Here is a 16,402-nt window from a genome sequence, read left to right on the forward strand (position 1 = left end):
GGGCACCGCAGAATATGGAATGAACAGTTCCATACCCTGAAGCACCACATCGGCGACAGAGTCAGCAATAACATTTGGATCATTCGATGAGAAACAAATCTGCTACAATGGTAAGATGCAAAGGAGGACCGCATCCCAATCTACTGACCTGTAATGCCACGCTCGATGGCAGCCCACGAAGCGAGGTCGTGAGTATCGTGCATAGTACTCCTGATGAAACAGTGGTCCGTCGAGCCCAGATGGGGATCGACGATATCCTGGTTGCCAGACGGATGGGAAGTCAGCAGAAGGTCCAATAGGGAAGGTGTATGATCGTCCACAGAAGGATGGAAGGTCTTATTATGCCTGATCCGCTTTTCTCCGAACTGAGTGCAAAATTGACGCCCCCCCCCCCCAGAATTCGGTAGGCTACCTGGATATCCCTGTTCTGGTGGCGTGCGTTCTGAGCATACAATCCCAGAGAGATTCTCCACCGCAATCGCTTATTACCCTCCTAGGGTAATATATCTTGTTTTCCTTTCAATGATTTTAGTTTTTAGTGAAAACTAAAGCACAATACTAAAACATAATTTAATTAAAAAATAGTCAACATGAAAAGGAATTGCTCAGCTCGTGCGTATATTGCTATGTTTATATAATGCGTAGTATGTAGATTTGGGTTTTGATGAAACGCATTCAAAATTGAGAAGGTGTTGCTGTTTGAAATTCTATTGTGAAGTAGGTAATTGCAGCAGTCCAATGTTTATTGTAGCCAAATTCGAAATTAGAGAACAATACGAAAACACACTTTGTAATAACTCCATTCAGAAACATGCGTTCGGTTTGCAGTCTGTGATGTACATTTAGTTCGAAATATTACAGTGAACCTTGGGGCATTGATGAAACCGAAGATTTGTACTTCAATTTGTATTTCATTGTCTACCAGTTACAGCTTTGGATTGCTATGCGAACAGTATGTCTCAATTTTCAGAGTTGTTAGTAATACAATCATCGGTGTAGCCTGGAGTTTAGCGTAATTTTGCTATTCAAATATTTATTCTAGTTTTTCCGGAAGCATATTTCGTTCTGTGACATAAGATTCACAGCAAATTCTACACTTAAGCCGCGATATATGGTTGACAGCTAATATTAGTTGTTGTTTACGAATAAAATCTATTGAACCTGCGTAGTAATTTTTAAAGGAGCGGCTATTTAGGCAACTTTTACCCGTTCAACCTTTTTTTGGCTTTATCTAAGTCCGTCTGGGTAGATACTACACACTCATCAGATATTCGAGCGCCAAACAGACTTAGTATTGATGTGTTCCGGTTTGGATGGTGAATAAGCCAGTGTAGTTACACACTCACTCTTCAAACCGGTGATGAGTGATGGCTCACTGCCATGTAACTACAGGCACAAGTGACATAACATATTAGTTGCCAAGATAGGTGGAGTTTTGGCGATGTAAGGAATGGTTAATATTTCTTACAACGCCAATGTTTATGGATGGTGGTGACCATCAGGTAGCCCATTTGCCCATCCGCCTACCTATATCGTTAAAATATAAAAATGAACAGAATTGCCAGAATTGGTTGGTCTGAATGATGAAAACGCGCCTTATTTTTTGTGGTCAGTTGGAGCTGATAAAGACAATACGGGCAATCATTTATGCAAACACAATTCGATTGCTTCGCTGTAGCTCTTAAATACTTCCATTTTTATGAATAGTATATGAATATCAAAATTACTACTAAAATATTTTGATATAGTTTCTTGTTAACAAATTAAAGACTGACCAGATTTTGTATCTTTCGTCATTTGAAATAAAGAAAGATGAAAGAAAGAAATGTTTATTTAGGAGCCGGCATAATTATAAAAAAATATAAAAAGTATAAAAAATTAATAATAGAACAAAAACAAAGAACATATTACTTAGCCTACAAAAAAAACACAATATAACAAAACAATGATAGTTAACGTGTCCTAAAGGTACCATTCAGCTTCTAAGTTGGGTTCCAAGAACCCAACGCTGAATTTTCAATGGTACCCGTTGTGTTTCTAAATATCGTATAAATGAAATGAACGTTGGTAGGTCTGTTTGAGATTAACATACTTCGACTTCGTTTGATCGTTTACATATTTATATTTTTTTATTGAGAAGGTTTTTTTTTATTACAAAACCAATCCAAACCAGTTAATTGTAGTTTTTCACTGTACGTGAACGTATTGCTAGTATTCTATAGAAGATTCCTTAAACATTTCTCTGTTATGATATAGCACAATTTATAGAGAGACTTCATATGCCAATTTGGTGTCGCAATGAACCGTATGACACATGGGTTACCTTTACGAATAACCTCATTTGTATTTAGGTGCTCAATAACACTTACATTGTACATATGCTTGCACAGACACGATCGCTTTAATCACGTAATGAAATAAAACCAGCCAAGTGCGAGCGATAATGCATAGGCTGTTCCGTGTGATACAGATTGCATCTTAATAGACATATTCGCATATTAAGAAAAAAAAAAAAATCAAATTCAAAAATTTAATTCTTTGTAGGTTCATATTTATGACATTTATTCGTACTGTGTAGACAAAATATTATTATTGGTATAATCTTTTATTCTCTCCGTATTATTTATTATTTGTGATGGACGAACAAAAACTATGCAATGTTAATATTAATAAAACTTATATGTGTCTTTAATATGAATCCATAATCAGAACTATAGAGGTACAACATTTTATTGGTAATGTATACACGTTTAGCTGGAGCGGGAATCACGCTTCGGAATCGTGGTTCCACGTATTCCAAATAACATTAGGCTGACAGTGATTTCTTTTAACGTGGATTTGTATCGGTTGTTTTACATCAAATTCTAGTGTTCATTATACAATACTGGATTACTTTAGATGGTTAGAGAGATGCGGATAACAAACAGCGATGGATTATGTTCATGCATAGTTAAGCATTTTTCGAGTAGAAGTCGTGTTTGTTTTTTATAGACTTTTCGGGTAATTAATAAATGTATTAAATTATTAGTGTATCAACTAAACTAGTTGCAGTTGATTTAATTCAATAAGTGTTTTAGTAAAATTACCTAAAAACGTAAAAACTCATAACACAAATTTGATATCTTAAATGTCTTGTCAAAATATATTAATAAAAAATAAGGTCAGGTTTCTTTGTGACAACAATATGTTAATTTTCATGAAAAGTAATAAAATCACCTACATTTATTTTGCTTGATATTGAATAATTTAGATTTTTTTTTAAATGATTTGATGTCTGGTAGATCTGCCAAAATTCCTGGACTCAATTTCCTCTGATAACGTTTCTCTATTATAAAAATGTTTTGATGAAATCAATCGCATTGTTCGTCACTTACCGCCCCCAATTATATTACACAGATAATTTCCAAAGTCACCTTGTATGGATATTCAGTTTCAGTTCAAAGTGATTTTCTAAATTAGTTCTCATATTTGTTAAACAACAAATAATAAGATTATTAGTTAGGTAATTTCTCATTTAAGTAGAAAAACCCATTACCGTATTTATCAATTACTTTTACTGAATTATTCATAAGGCCGTTTTATATGTAACAGAGTTTAAAGTATGTCCTGGGATTTTATCAAAAGTTTATTTTTGACATTCTCATGTCCCGGCCGAACCTAACAGAAATAACAATTACTTACATCTTTTGATTACGTCCAAATCATTGGTAAAGCCAATTGCTAATAGGCGTCTCATATACGATACACAGCATATAAATGGACACCAGGGTTTATCATAATGGCGGACAGGGCGAAAATAATGGTCTTAATAAAAAAATCTATTAATGGGGTAAATTCTCGGACGTTGAATTATAAAATTTAAGTCTATACATGAAAAACAAAATCTGTCCGGAATATTTAAATACTATTGTGGCATATTATAAATAATACCAACACAAAGTTCGCCTGGCAAACAATGTTGACCATTTAATTTTTGGGCTCATATTATTTCACTAGTCAATGACTATAAGATTTCATGGGTAAGTGACAAAATCTTCTAATATTATTAAACATCGACTAAATACTTCGGAATAATCGCGAAAACATTTTGCCTATGGAGGCGCGCGCGTTAATTCGTGCAAATCTAAAGAAAATGCATAAGGTTTTTATAACGACATTTATAGTTTAATTAAAGTCCCAATTATATAATGCGCGGATAACGTACAGCGGGAATTTAATAAACGTAGGAAATATTTTTTAATGTAACATTTTTTGATATCACACATAACTTTTCAAACAAAGACCTCGTACTGACTTATAGATAAAATCGATATTGAATAACGTCATATCTATCCTCAACTCGCTATAAATGCGGCTATAATAAATGCTGGCTGCAAAATAAATGCATTCCCGCGTCCACGCAGCCCTCAATACAACGCTATTGAATTTTTTCTTCTACATTTTCTTCCTGCTAACTCCATTGTTCCAATATTTGCCAATGGCGTAGGCATGTAATAAACTATCAATGGAAATTATTTTCTACGTCAGCTATGTGGTAGCTCAACATGGAATCTGTTGTTTTTTAAAAATGCAGTAATTATAAATAATCACAAAAAAAAACATTAGTGACACACACACACACAACACAAGTGACATGAGTGTTTTTAACAAAAATTATCGAAATAATTTATTCATTCTTGTTATGTAATAAAAATATTTGACAGACATTTTTAACTTAAGGCATCAATAAATGTGAATCTAGTATTAAAGATTGATGAATAATTTTACCCAACAAAATAAATATATTTTGTAGAGATGAGAAGAAGTAGGTATGATTATTTCATGCCGGACAAATATTACCTTAATTGTATTTAAAAAAGAAAACAATTATGTTAATTTAAAAAAGAAAAGCTTATTTTTTTTATTTATCTGATTAACTGCTTATATCCGAAATGGTTCAAACTCTAAAATAAACTAAAATAGAAAAAAAAACTTTGTCTGTTTGTCCTAAAACATGAACATTTCATTTCATACTACGCATGCGCAAACGAAATGTGGAGATGGTATATACTAATATTATAAATGCGAAAGTAACTCTGCCTGTTTGACTGTCTGTCTTTCTGTTGCTCTTTCACTGCCAAACCACTGATCTGATTTTGATTAAATTTGGTATGACGCTTGCTTGAACTCCAAGGAAGGACATTAGTTCCTTTTTTATGCCTAAGAATCGAGAACCAACTCCTAAAACGCGACCGAAGACGTGGGCGACAACTAGTATTAAATAAAAGTTGACTAATTCACACTGAAAACAGTTTTGTTTAACAAATCCAGTAACATCAAAACCAAGTAACCACCTTTGCCAGTGCAGGACGAAAAAGAAAATTAACAAAGTTTAAAAAGAAAATGTCGAAAAAAAGGTAACGTCCATTAATAAAATCAAAGGGTAGATATAAATGGTAATCATGTTGAACGGTCTGAAATAAAACTCCTTAGCGATTGTAAATCTAAAATCAATGTATGCGGTTAAAAGTTGGCTTATATGTTTTTTTCTATGGGGAAGGTTTTTGTACAATCATTTGTTGAAAATCGCCACTAGACGGCGCTGTAGAACAGCTATTACACTGTTCTAGCGATCGCCATGACAATTAATATACATAATTATATACCCAAGCAGGACAATTAATTTTCTATAAAAGTTATTACATGTGACGTACGAAACGTTAAACTATAATTTGAAATATCTTTATGCTTTGAGTTAATTACAGTATGATTTTCTTTTTTAGAACGACGTTAAGGGTGTGCATTTGTGTGCGTTTGCGTGGGCACGTGGATGTTAGAATATGCTTGTTTTCTAATAGATATATACTTTAGAAGTGTTTTCCTTATGAATATTTAATGAAACACAATGTATTAATAAAAATAAGAAAATATTATTACTATTTTTTCTACATGCGTCTATCAGATAGACAAATTAAAAAAAAAAACAAACAATAAAATATTTAAGATACGGCGAATCGTTCCATAAAACCGAACGAAAAGTTATAAAGAATATAATACTATTCACAAAGATTATATTTATTAAACTATTTACGATGTAAAAGACGTTTAATAAAACAACTTGAATTTCATAATTACAGTAACATGCAATGATTGTGGCCGGCAAGCTGTATCGACGGGCTCTCCCCTACTAAGTAGGGCAGTGTGGGCCCGTGGGTGCATAATGCAGATTATGCTATACAGTATACGCAGAACGACATATCTAGCGTACTGATACGGTGGTTAGAGGCGAATGGAAACCGATTCGCTTTGACGACTTCCATAAAAAGTAGCCTTTGGCGTTCAATAGGAAATAGATTTTATCTTTATAGATTGATTCATTTTTCTACTCTACAATAAGATTATAAAAGAGTTTTGTTTGAATGGTTTCATACGATCTATTCATTTGGATACTGACTCTTTTCATCGTTTGTGCAAACCGCAGGAGCTCGACGCTCGATGCAGGATTATTTTTGTAATGAACTTTAGTAAGTCACTTCTTTGCGAATCGAGATGGTCAGCCGGCTAGAATCATGTGAATATTAATCTTAGATTGCGGGTTTAAGCCCGGGTAAGTATCATTGAAATTTCATGTGCTTAATTCATTTCATTCTCAACGATGAACGAAAATATCTTGAAAAAACCTACATGTTTCCACCGATCACATTGGAGGAGCGCGGTAGAAGTTCCAAACGTAGTCTTTAAAAAGAAGTGGAGGTTAAATATATGTAGGTACATAGGTGTTATAACAGTATATGTTTTATAATGGAGCCGGCAACTAATACAGATCCAACAGTCTAACGATCTTATATGTCGGTTGTTAATTACACCGTCTCACCCTTCATACCGAATCAAGGTAATATGACGCAACGGTGTTTGCTGAAAATGCTTGATGAATAAATACATGCTCCCAACTTGGATAAACATGTAATGAGGTCATATCTTTTTATAAATAGGTTTGTTTCCAATAAATATTACTTTATTAAATAATATAAAAATATTTTTATTCAATTATTTGTATTTATATTGGATGATACAATGTGTGTTATTTATAGTCGTGTTATACCTTAAGTTAAATTTTAGTTCTTCGGTTTTTAATCATTATCTATCTTTGAATTCTTTTAATATTATTAAATGTATTGACGTTTTGGTAAAATCAAATATTCCAGTTTCGAGGTATGTTCGCAATTATGAATTATAAACGTAATTATTCTTAAATAGGTTGATATGCAAATTAAATTAAAGTTTAAATTAAATAAAAGACGATCGAATGAATCTGGCATTTTTATAATAGACTTCGATATATAAAAAAAATCATTTTATATATATTTGGTTCATTATGAATTCGGTGAACCATTACAAATATTATCATCACAATTCATATATGAAAATTCAATTAACAGTCAGGTACGTAGACAATAGTTCTAATGGAATTGTCCAATGCGTTTGCCCATAACTTAATTGGCTGTTGGTCCAAAGGCAGCCAGCGCCAACGTCTTTACTCGACAAGGAAATTCGATTAGCAGAATAATTGAGCCGCCGCTCTCTCTCAGTCAATTCGAACTGACCACGAACAAATCTTCCTGTACGAGAGTACACTACATGTGATGATCAACACGGATTATAAATGTGTATATATTTTTACCTGCTCGCATCAAAAATACTCGACCAATGGCTTTTAAGTGACGTATACAATTTCATCAAACCCTTATATTCATTCATGTTTTAACGATTTCAAATCTCCAGTTCCATAAAAATTGTTTGTTTTTAATAATATTCGATAACGTTTTCTATTACTTTCTACCGTGCAACTTCAACGTAGATGAGGTTTGTACAGCGATTAGATATTGATACTTAGAAGTGATCTGTATAGGGAGTTTAATAACAATACAGTTCGGAGAGGTTATATTATAAATTTGGATTATTATTGATTTAAATACTGGTAATTAAGTTAGGTTAAAACTATTACATATGTATTAATATGTATAGATTTATGAATTCCGATTTTATATATTTACAGTTCATAAAACGACGTCAGTATAACAAAAGTAAATAGTCTACTTATGTGTAAGTCTACCGCAACGCTACCACAAGCTTTGTGCCTAATTATAAGGTAAATGGGATAGGTATTTAAAAATTCTTAAAATAACAGAGATGACTTGTTAACTAAGTAGTTGGCTTCGAAGCGGGATATTAGATATATATACCTATTGTATTGAATCTTGATTATTTTAAAATAATACAAGTTCATGCATTGCATTTCCGAAAAATTAGTCGATAATATTTCGCGCGCCAAATTTGACGTAAAATGAACTATGCTATCAACAAATAGTTACAACTCAACTGGACGAAGGGCGCGAGAATGCATTCAGAATGAATGAAAACAATCATTCAGAGTAGTTTTATAAAAATAATATTAATTAATTAGTTGAATTATATTCGAAAAGATTATAAACGCTTCAATTTATTTGCATCGTCATTCATTTGTTGTCTAGAATAATTGCTCTTTAAGCGATAGGAACTTTTGTATCATTATTCCTTTTCTGCATTTCTATTTCTTTATTTATTTTTTATGCTTAGACTTAGAATTGTATTGTATTGCAAGCGACGACGTTTAATAAGCGGTAAATGGAAAATTAAGCTTTTGGCTTTGTCCATCCAACCTTTGAACAGTTGTTGTGAAAAAAAAAATTAATAAAATCATTATCTGAATTTCTTCAGTGCTTTAACGCATTGTTCTCTTTTGAGGTTCGACAAGAAATTTGAAAATAGAACTATCGGTTAAAAATTATATTATATTATTTCTTAAATACTTGCGCTTATCACTTGTACTTTCGAATTTACTACTTGTAAGTTTAGACTATTAGTAATTTAGATTGTTTTGTGATAATTTTATTTATTTGTTTTTGTGTCCTATGTACCTATTTATGTTTTTAACTTAATTTCATTATAATACATAAAGAATTATTACTCTGGAATGTTCAAACGTGTTGCTTTGTATGAAAATCGATGAAGTAAACGCGATCAATAATTATTATTAATTGTCGTATAAGTTATAATAATCATTATATCTAACGCCAATTTTTCTTTGTTACAGAATAATAATCTACGCAGCGCAAAGAGGTCATACAATTTCAAAGATTTATTTTACAAAACCTAGGATCAGAAGTATCGAATAATAAATAGCGGAGCTGTCCGATTTACGATCTTTACAGGATAAACTACGTAAAAGCACAGCAGGACCACGAATTCATCGTAGCACACCTACCAGAGCGGCGCAGCGGGACAACGAGGACATCGCAGCAGGTCTACGATAGCAGTGCAGCAGGATTACTAGGACATCGCAGCAGGGCTACGGGAGCAGGGAGGCAGCGCTACGAGGACATCGCAGCAGAGCTACGCAACGACAACGAGCCAGTGATCCCAGCGCTGCGCGTGGTCAGCGGCAGCGTATTCATCCCCTCTCAAAATACCTTCCAAAAATTTATTTTCTATTTTCAGGTAAATATCTTTTTTCTTATTATATATCTAGTTAAATCGTTAAAATATATTTAAGTTCTAAATGAATATTTCGAAATGCCTGTAAATGTTCACTTGCCGGTATAAGGTCCAAATTTCCTCTGAAAGTGTGCCCTTGGCAAAATTTAATTCAATACGTACACGTCATGATATTTCCATACACCACTGAGTTCAAACTGACTTAAAATAGAGATTACAAGTACAGCTCATAAAAAACTCGCGGTTGCGCAGAATTAACTGTATTCTATACATAGAGCCATATTAAAAAATATGGCATATAATAATTGTTAATGCCCTAACTGGTTCCAAAGCAAATGTATTCAACCAGTTGTGGATGTGATTCATTAAGTTAAAGCTTTATTGCATCGCACATGAAGTTCACGTTGCACGTTCCTCGTTTGAGTTCGTCCTTGTCCATTTCAATGTGGCTACCTGAATTACCACTGGAAACACAAATAACGAATATTTAGTTGCGATTAATTAGACTGAGCCCTCACTGTGTGCACTGATAACTCTATAGTTTGCAATTATCTATATTGATCGTATATCGGTCTCTTTGTCTGTTGTTCCTTCATAGCTTGAACTACTGGACCGAATTTGATGAAATTTGCAATGAAACAAACTTGAACTCCAAAGAAGGATATAGGATATTTGTATGCCTAAAACCAGACGAGCAACCCCTAAAATGCGAGCGAAGCCGCGGCCGGCTAGTAGATTAAAAATCAGTATTGTCTTCAGCAAATTGCCCTCGCTTTGGTGGCTCAGGAAAGCGGAAATAAAACTAATGAAATACCATTTCAAAATATAAATTTAAAATCCGGACGAATTTGATATTGGCTGAAATAAATAAACGATTTAATGTTGTGTATAAAAACCTCGCCGTATATAAATATGTCAAAACTAAGAGACATTTTTTGTCCTAGTCGAAAATTTTTTTACCATTTTTCTTCCGTAACAATTTGATTACGTGAAAAATTCAATAGATTCCAATCCTATGTTTTTATTTTATGAACTTAGTAAATCGCGAAAACGTTTTAACAGTCCACATTATTCTATATTCATTCTCATAAGTAAAAAATATTAAATATTAAGACTAATAACTAATTTATTAATAACTTTATATAAATATATTAAAGGTCAAGTCTTTCGCTACCTGACGCTATATTTCAATGAACAGTCATCCTAATTCTAACTGCATACGAATTAGAGATTTCAAACGGTGCGTCAAATCCATAATTAATCTTATTAATTTCCACATTTGAACGCATGCACTGTGATTCAAACAGCTACCTGTGGGGCTATTCTGTAAGAACAAACTCATTCTGGTCTTCTGGGACATTAAAACAATAACTGATATTGATTAGTGCTGAAGTTATTTTCTTTCTTTTATCTATAAGTCAGATCATTTTCGTGTTTATACAATGAATATACAATCAAATAAAAATGTCGAAACCAAACGTTAGCGTAAAGGGTGGGCTTAGTCGATTTTAAATAGAGATGCAGTAAAATCGATTTCGAACATCAAAAGAGTTCGTTTTTATGATTTATCTTCAGAATTCACAAACGAGTTCTGTTTTTTTTTTCCTTAGGAATTAAGGTTAAAGATAACGAGGCGTGTGTTGAAATAAATAATACGAATTTCGTATTTTATTAAAACAATCACCTGTGCATTCCCACTGGTAACGAATTTTTGTTATGTATTTTCAAACGGAAATTTTTCAATGAAAAATTCTGACACGTTGGACGTTACGTGAACCCACATAATAGTATGTTGCACTTTTGTAAAAATAATGGTTGTCAATGCGCTAATGGCGTCCATGATATCATAATATGACAATTTATCCTTCAGTTTCTGAATATAAAAGCAGTTAAATACATCGCTGACATTATGTAATATGATATCGAGTACATTTCGTTAGAACAAAGTTTTCAAGTGACTTAAATATTCAAGTTCTAGACGGTCATGCAAATGAATCAACTAATAGTAGGCTGATAGGTCTATAGACATTGACGCTGTAAGAAATATTAAATATACATTTCATAGGCAATGCGTCACCAACCTTAGGGACTAATATGTCATGTTTCATGTACCTGTAATTATACTGTAAATCAGAACACAACAATACTAAGTTGTGATGTTAAACGGTACCTATAAGTAATTGGTGGGTGGTACCAACGCAGACATTAATTGAATTGTCAATCTAAGTTATAACAAACTAGATGTAACAGAGCACCCGCGCGAAAATTAAAAAAAAACTTTACTTATATCACACACACCACCAGCATTTAACCTATTGGCTCAGTATAGAACTTGGCAACCTGTATACCATTGAACTATAAAGGTTTTATATTTAGGTTATTTTGGGTCAGGACTAATTTGACGGCAAACTACCCTACCCTCTCCTCTTGGCGCGTATGATATATACTTCGTTACTAAATAACACTTTGTTTTTTATAATTGTCGTGAGAATTTTATAAACGAAAATCTATGTTTTTTTTTCGTCGTCTGCTTTTCTAAACCATACAAGTGAGATCGAACTTTGCACACTTGCTATTGACACTTGCGAGAAGGTTATTTCGTCTCCACAAGGTACAAAAGTTGTCACGCGTATATTATCGGAAACTTGTTTGCAAAAAATTAAAGCGGCATTATTTAACGCGGAGAGGCGGGCCTTCTTCAATAAATAGATTTATACTCGTATCGAAAGGATAATTAGTACTACAAGGAGGAAACAACCGAAGTAACAAAGAGATGAATCGAAGTCAGTTAAAATTAATTACGATTTAATATCATGAAAAACATATAGAAACAAATGTTTTATGATATTCTTTATTTCTGAAATTAACGGAACAATGACGGCCATTTTTTTTTAAAGTACACGTTATTCATTTTAATAAAGAAGATAATAATATATAAAAACAAATTGCATTACATAATGCTTGCTGGAATTTTAGCGCGAAACTTTTATATCCAATAGATCAACCCGGCTTCACTTTTGTTAAATGTGAAACCATATTAATTGAATTTGTTATTTATAAGAGAACGTAGTCACGGACTCTGAAGTTGGCTTCTGATATGGACAAAGGACTCTGAATTTAAATCTGGGAATGCGTTCATTTTTCTGTATAGAAATGTCCTGTATGCTGCCCTATATCGTTGACCACAAAGCCGGGCTTAATCCATGCACTGGTGACATCGATGCAAAGATGAATAAAGTTTTTCTCGGTATAACCTATTCCAATATCGGAGTCCATAAGTTTGAACGGCTAAGATAAGATATTTAAAATAGCTCCGTTATACGTATCACCATTTATTGTTTTCGTGACACTGCTGTCTGTCTGCTGTCATGTTTATCGAAAAAACTTTTTTGTCCTCTTTAAATATGGATATTAACTTTCCCTTTGTTTATATTTAAAATTAAATTACTTTTGATACTTGAATTCGTCTATTATATCCTCATAGATGTCCTTATTATTAATTTATATTATTTAATAGTATAAAAACCGTACGATAAAACATAATTTATAGTGTATAACTGTCTATATCTTGTTCCATCATAATTTTTGTTTAAATATTGAGATAATTAATTTACCATTCAACATATGTTTGGTATGTCCCAAGGAAATTGGGTAATTTACCATTCTATGATCGGAAGATGCATTGGCCGAATGTCATTCAAGTCGCTAGTTGAACGGCGCTGTTTATTACAATGGTTAGACTGTTAATAATAAGTAAAACTAGTTTGTTTTGACATACACGTAATATGTATGTTTGTTTATGTCATAATTATTTTGATATTTGTGTATTGCGAGTGTATCGCTTGTGGTTTTTATAAATATTTTTATTTATTATCTTTCTATATTCTTTGCTCAAATTCGGCTTGACTGGAATTTAATGCCATATGGCTCAATTTAGTGATCTTTGATGCTCAGGCATTAGCGCCGAATTAAATTTCAAAAATTACTTACTCTTACACAATCAACGAAATGCTCCTTGGAACTGATTTGTTACGTCCCTCGTGTCTCAAAATCAGGTGTGATAGAAGGTTTTTTTTCACTTTTCCTTTCTTCGTTGCGATCTATAGATGTTTCAAGATTTCTTTGCACATATAGCATAAAATAATACCTCGCCAATAAAATATCAACATTATCATATAGATTATAGCGTGACATTTTTATATTTAATAGAATATCGTAATATAACGATTCAATAGTACTTGAAAGAGTCTAATTTAATGAAGTTTATTTTGATTGATTTTGATTCTAGAAATATATACTAATATTGTTAATGTAAAGGAACTCTGTCTGTAACGTTTTCACGGTCAAACTATTGAACAGAATGTCATGAAGTCTGGTATTAACTAAGCTTGAGCACTAAGAAAAGAACTTATAGTTACTTTTTATATCTAAGAGAAGAAGTAACTATAGTTACTTTTTATACCTAACATCCGATGACCCCTAAAACCGTGGACGACAACTAGAATCAAAGCAAGTTGCTAATGTACCATAAAAATTTACCATATACATACATATGTATATTGGTTCTATTCTCAAAAGCTTGGCCAATATATATATATTTTTATTCCCTATATCGCTCAGGAATAGAGGATTTCTGCCAGAGTTTTTTTTAGAATTGAATTATTATTTCCAGATATTACCTCCTACATACAAACGAACAAAATTTACCTCTCTATAATATTAGCATAGACTTATAACATATAACACAATTATCACACAGTAATATTAAGTAATGTGTCTGTGTGTATATTGTGAGACACGCATGATTACTTACGAGTATTATTAGTAAAGATATAGGTTAATGTATATCATAGCTATGATCAGCAAATGGTATTTTCGCATCAGTGTCCCATAAAGCAGGAGGAACGCTAAGATATTGTTGGGGTAAACACGGAACTAAAGAGGAATTACTGTCCGCCATCACATAACTACGAGTTAACTTTAATTACAACCACCGTCATTAATAATACGCCGCATATGAGGGACAACGGAGTACAGGCGATCGAAAAAGTATTAACTTATTATTAAACGATAATGATCGAATGATAAGAATTAATGATTTTTTTTTAATATTTCGTTGTTTGCACTCTGATTAGACTCTTAGTAGATTTAAAGTATTATTTTTTATTGTCTGTTGACTAGTTAGTTAGTTGACTTTCACGCACGATATTTTAATCGTATTTAACTGACATTTGTATTCAAATGTTGGGGAAGAGTAATTAATTATCGGTTCTTTTCTCATTCCGAACCGGTAGCTGTACGCTTAGTACAATTTTGCAACATTACGATTCAAAAGTGTGGTGACTTTGATTTCAATTAAGTTGTAATAATTACATACTGGTTGTTATTTTTGGACAAACACATTTTTACTAATTGATCTTGACTTATTCATTATTCGATATGTGTTTATACAATGTCATTGCGCGTCCCAGTTGTGTTTATCTGCATATTCGTATTCGTGAGGATATTATTGTATCGATTTCTAACTAATAACAACCGTCTCTAATATGGTTTTAAAATAATATTAACATTCAAATCACATTTTGATAATTATTTTTTTTCTCAGTTAATATATGTTATTATCTTTGTAATTTATGTCTCATCACTTAATGCACTTTCTCGCTCGAGTGTACACAATAGTAATATCTAGGTCTATGTTACTCGTGTGAACCTACAATAGGGGATTACTAAGTATTACTGGACTACAAGCTTAATACCCTTTTGAGCTTTTAGCTCAAAAAGAAAAATTACTTGTTTGTGTTAAACGATTACATATTAGCTATATGCCATACTATTTCTTCTTTTGCTAATCAACATGGCGCTCAAGCGTATATATATTTGAAATTCGAACACATATCAAATAATGACTGACGAAAGTATTTAAGTATTAATATAAATGCTTTTTCGCTATATTATTGCTAACTGTTTAATTGACATACGAAAATAATAATAAAATAATAGATGTTCTTTCGTTAACGTCTATTCACTGATTTAGAAGTTAATTCGTCAATAAAATATATAGATGCATTAAAATGCAATTTCATGCATCTCCCGCGACTATAACTATTTGCAATTAATACACTATAACTAACTCATAAATGAAGCGTTATTAGTTTCGTACAAATGATCAATAATATTATATCAAGTGGTACACAGATATTAAGATGTACAGTTTGATATTAAAACGTTACAACTAACGACATATCTTCGAATTATACGGTTAATAATTTTATTTCCTTCCTAGCTGCAATCATCGACTTCGTACGGGTGAAATAAAGATTATATGTCCTATTTTTTATGTAAACAAGCACGTACATGCCCATTTTTACATAGCATTAGCATTATTATTTTTTAGCATTAGCATCCTGTAAATTTTCCCACTGCTGGGCTAAAGGCCTCCTCTCCCTTTGAGGAGAAGGTTTGGAGCATATTCCACCACGCTGCTCCAATGCGGGTTGGCGGAATACACATGTGGCAGAATTTCGTTGAAATTAGACACATGCAGGTTTCCTCACGATGTTTTCCTTCACCGCCGAGCACGAGATGAATTATAAACACAAAAAGCACATGAAAATTCAGTGGTGCCTGCCTGGGTTTGAACCCGAATGATTTCGGGTTCAAACCCAGGCAGGCACCACGGTTAAGATGCACGCGTTCTAGCCACTGGGCCATCTCGGCTAATTTTGCATTTGAATACTAGATTTGAAATATATCTCCAATAAAACTTTAATTATGATGCTGCCTGGCATAAGCAAGCATAAAAAAATTCAAATTTCGATTTATAAAATAAAAAACAAATGCATCAAAAGCAACATGACAGACAGGACAATTAATATTTTATTAATTTCGA

The 16,402-nt window shown here is 32.6% G+C and overlaps 1 long non-coding RNA gene across 1 annotated transcript in view; it reads left to right on the plus strand.

Annotated features, from left to right (window-relative positions):
* Positions 1-9,510, plus strand: part of LOC125076166 — a 40,828-nt gene extending 31,318 nt beyond the window's left edge. The window contains exons 2-3 of the long non-coding RNA XR_007120290.1: positions 9,113-9,138; positions 9,231-9,510. This is a non-coding gene — a long non-coding RNA (uncharacterized LOC125076166). The remainder of the gene's footprint in view (positions 1-9,112; positions 9,139-9,230) is intronic.
* The last annotated feature ends 6,892 nt before the right edge of the window (positions 9,511-16,402 follow it).

Source organism: Vanessa atalanta, chromosome Z (assembly GCF_905147765.1).
Source record: "Vanessa atalanta chromosome Z, ilVanAtal1.2, whole genome shotgun sequence".
In the NCBI taxonomy this organism is placed as follows: domain Eukaryota; kingdom Metazoa; phylum Arthropoda; class Insecta; order Lepidoptera; family Nymphalidae; genus Vanessa; species Vanessa atalanta.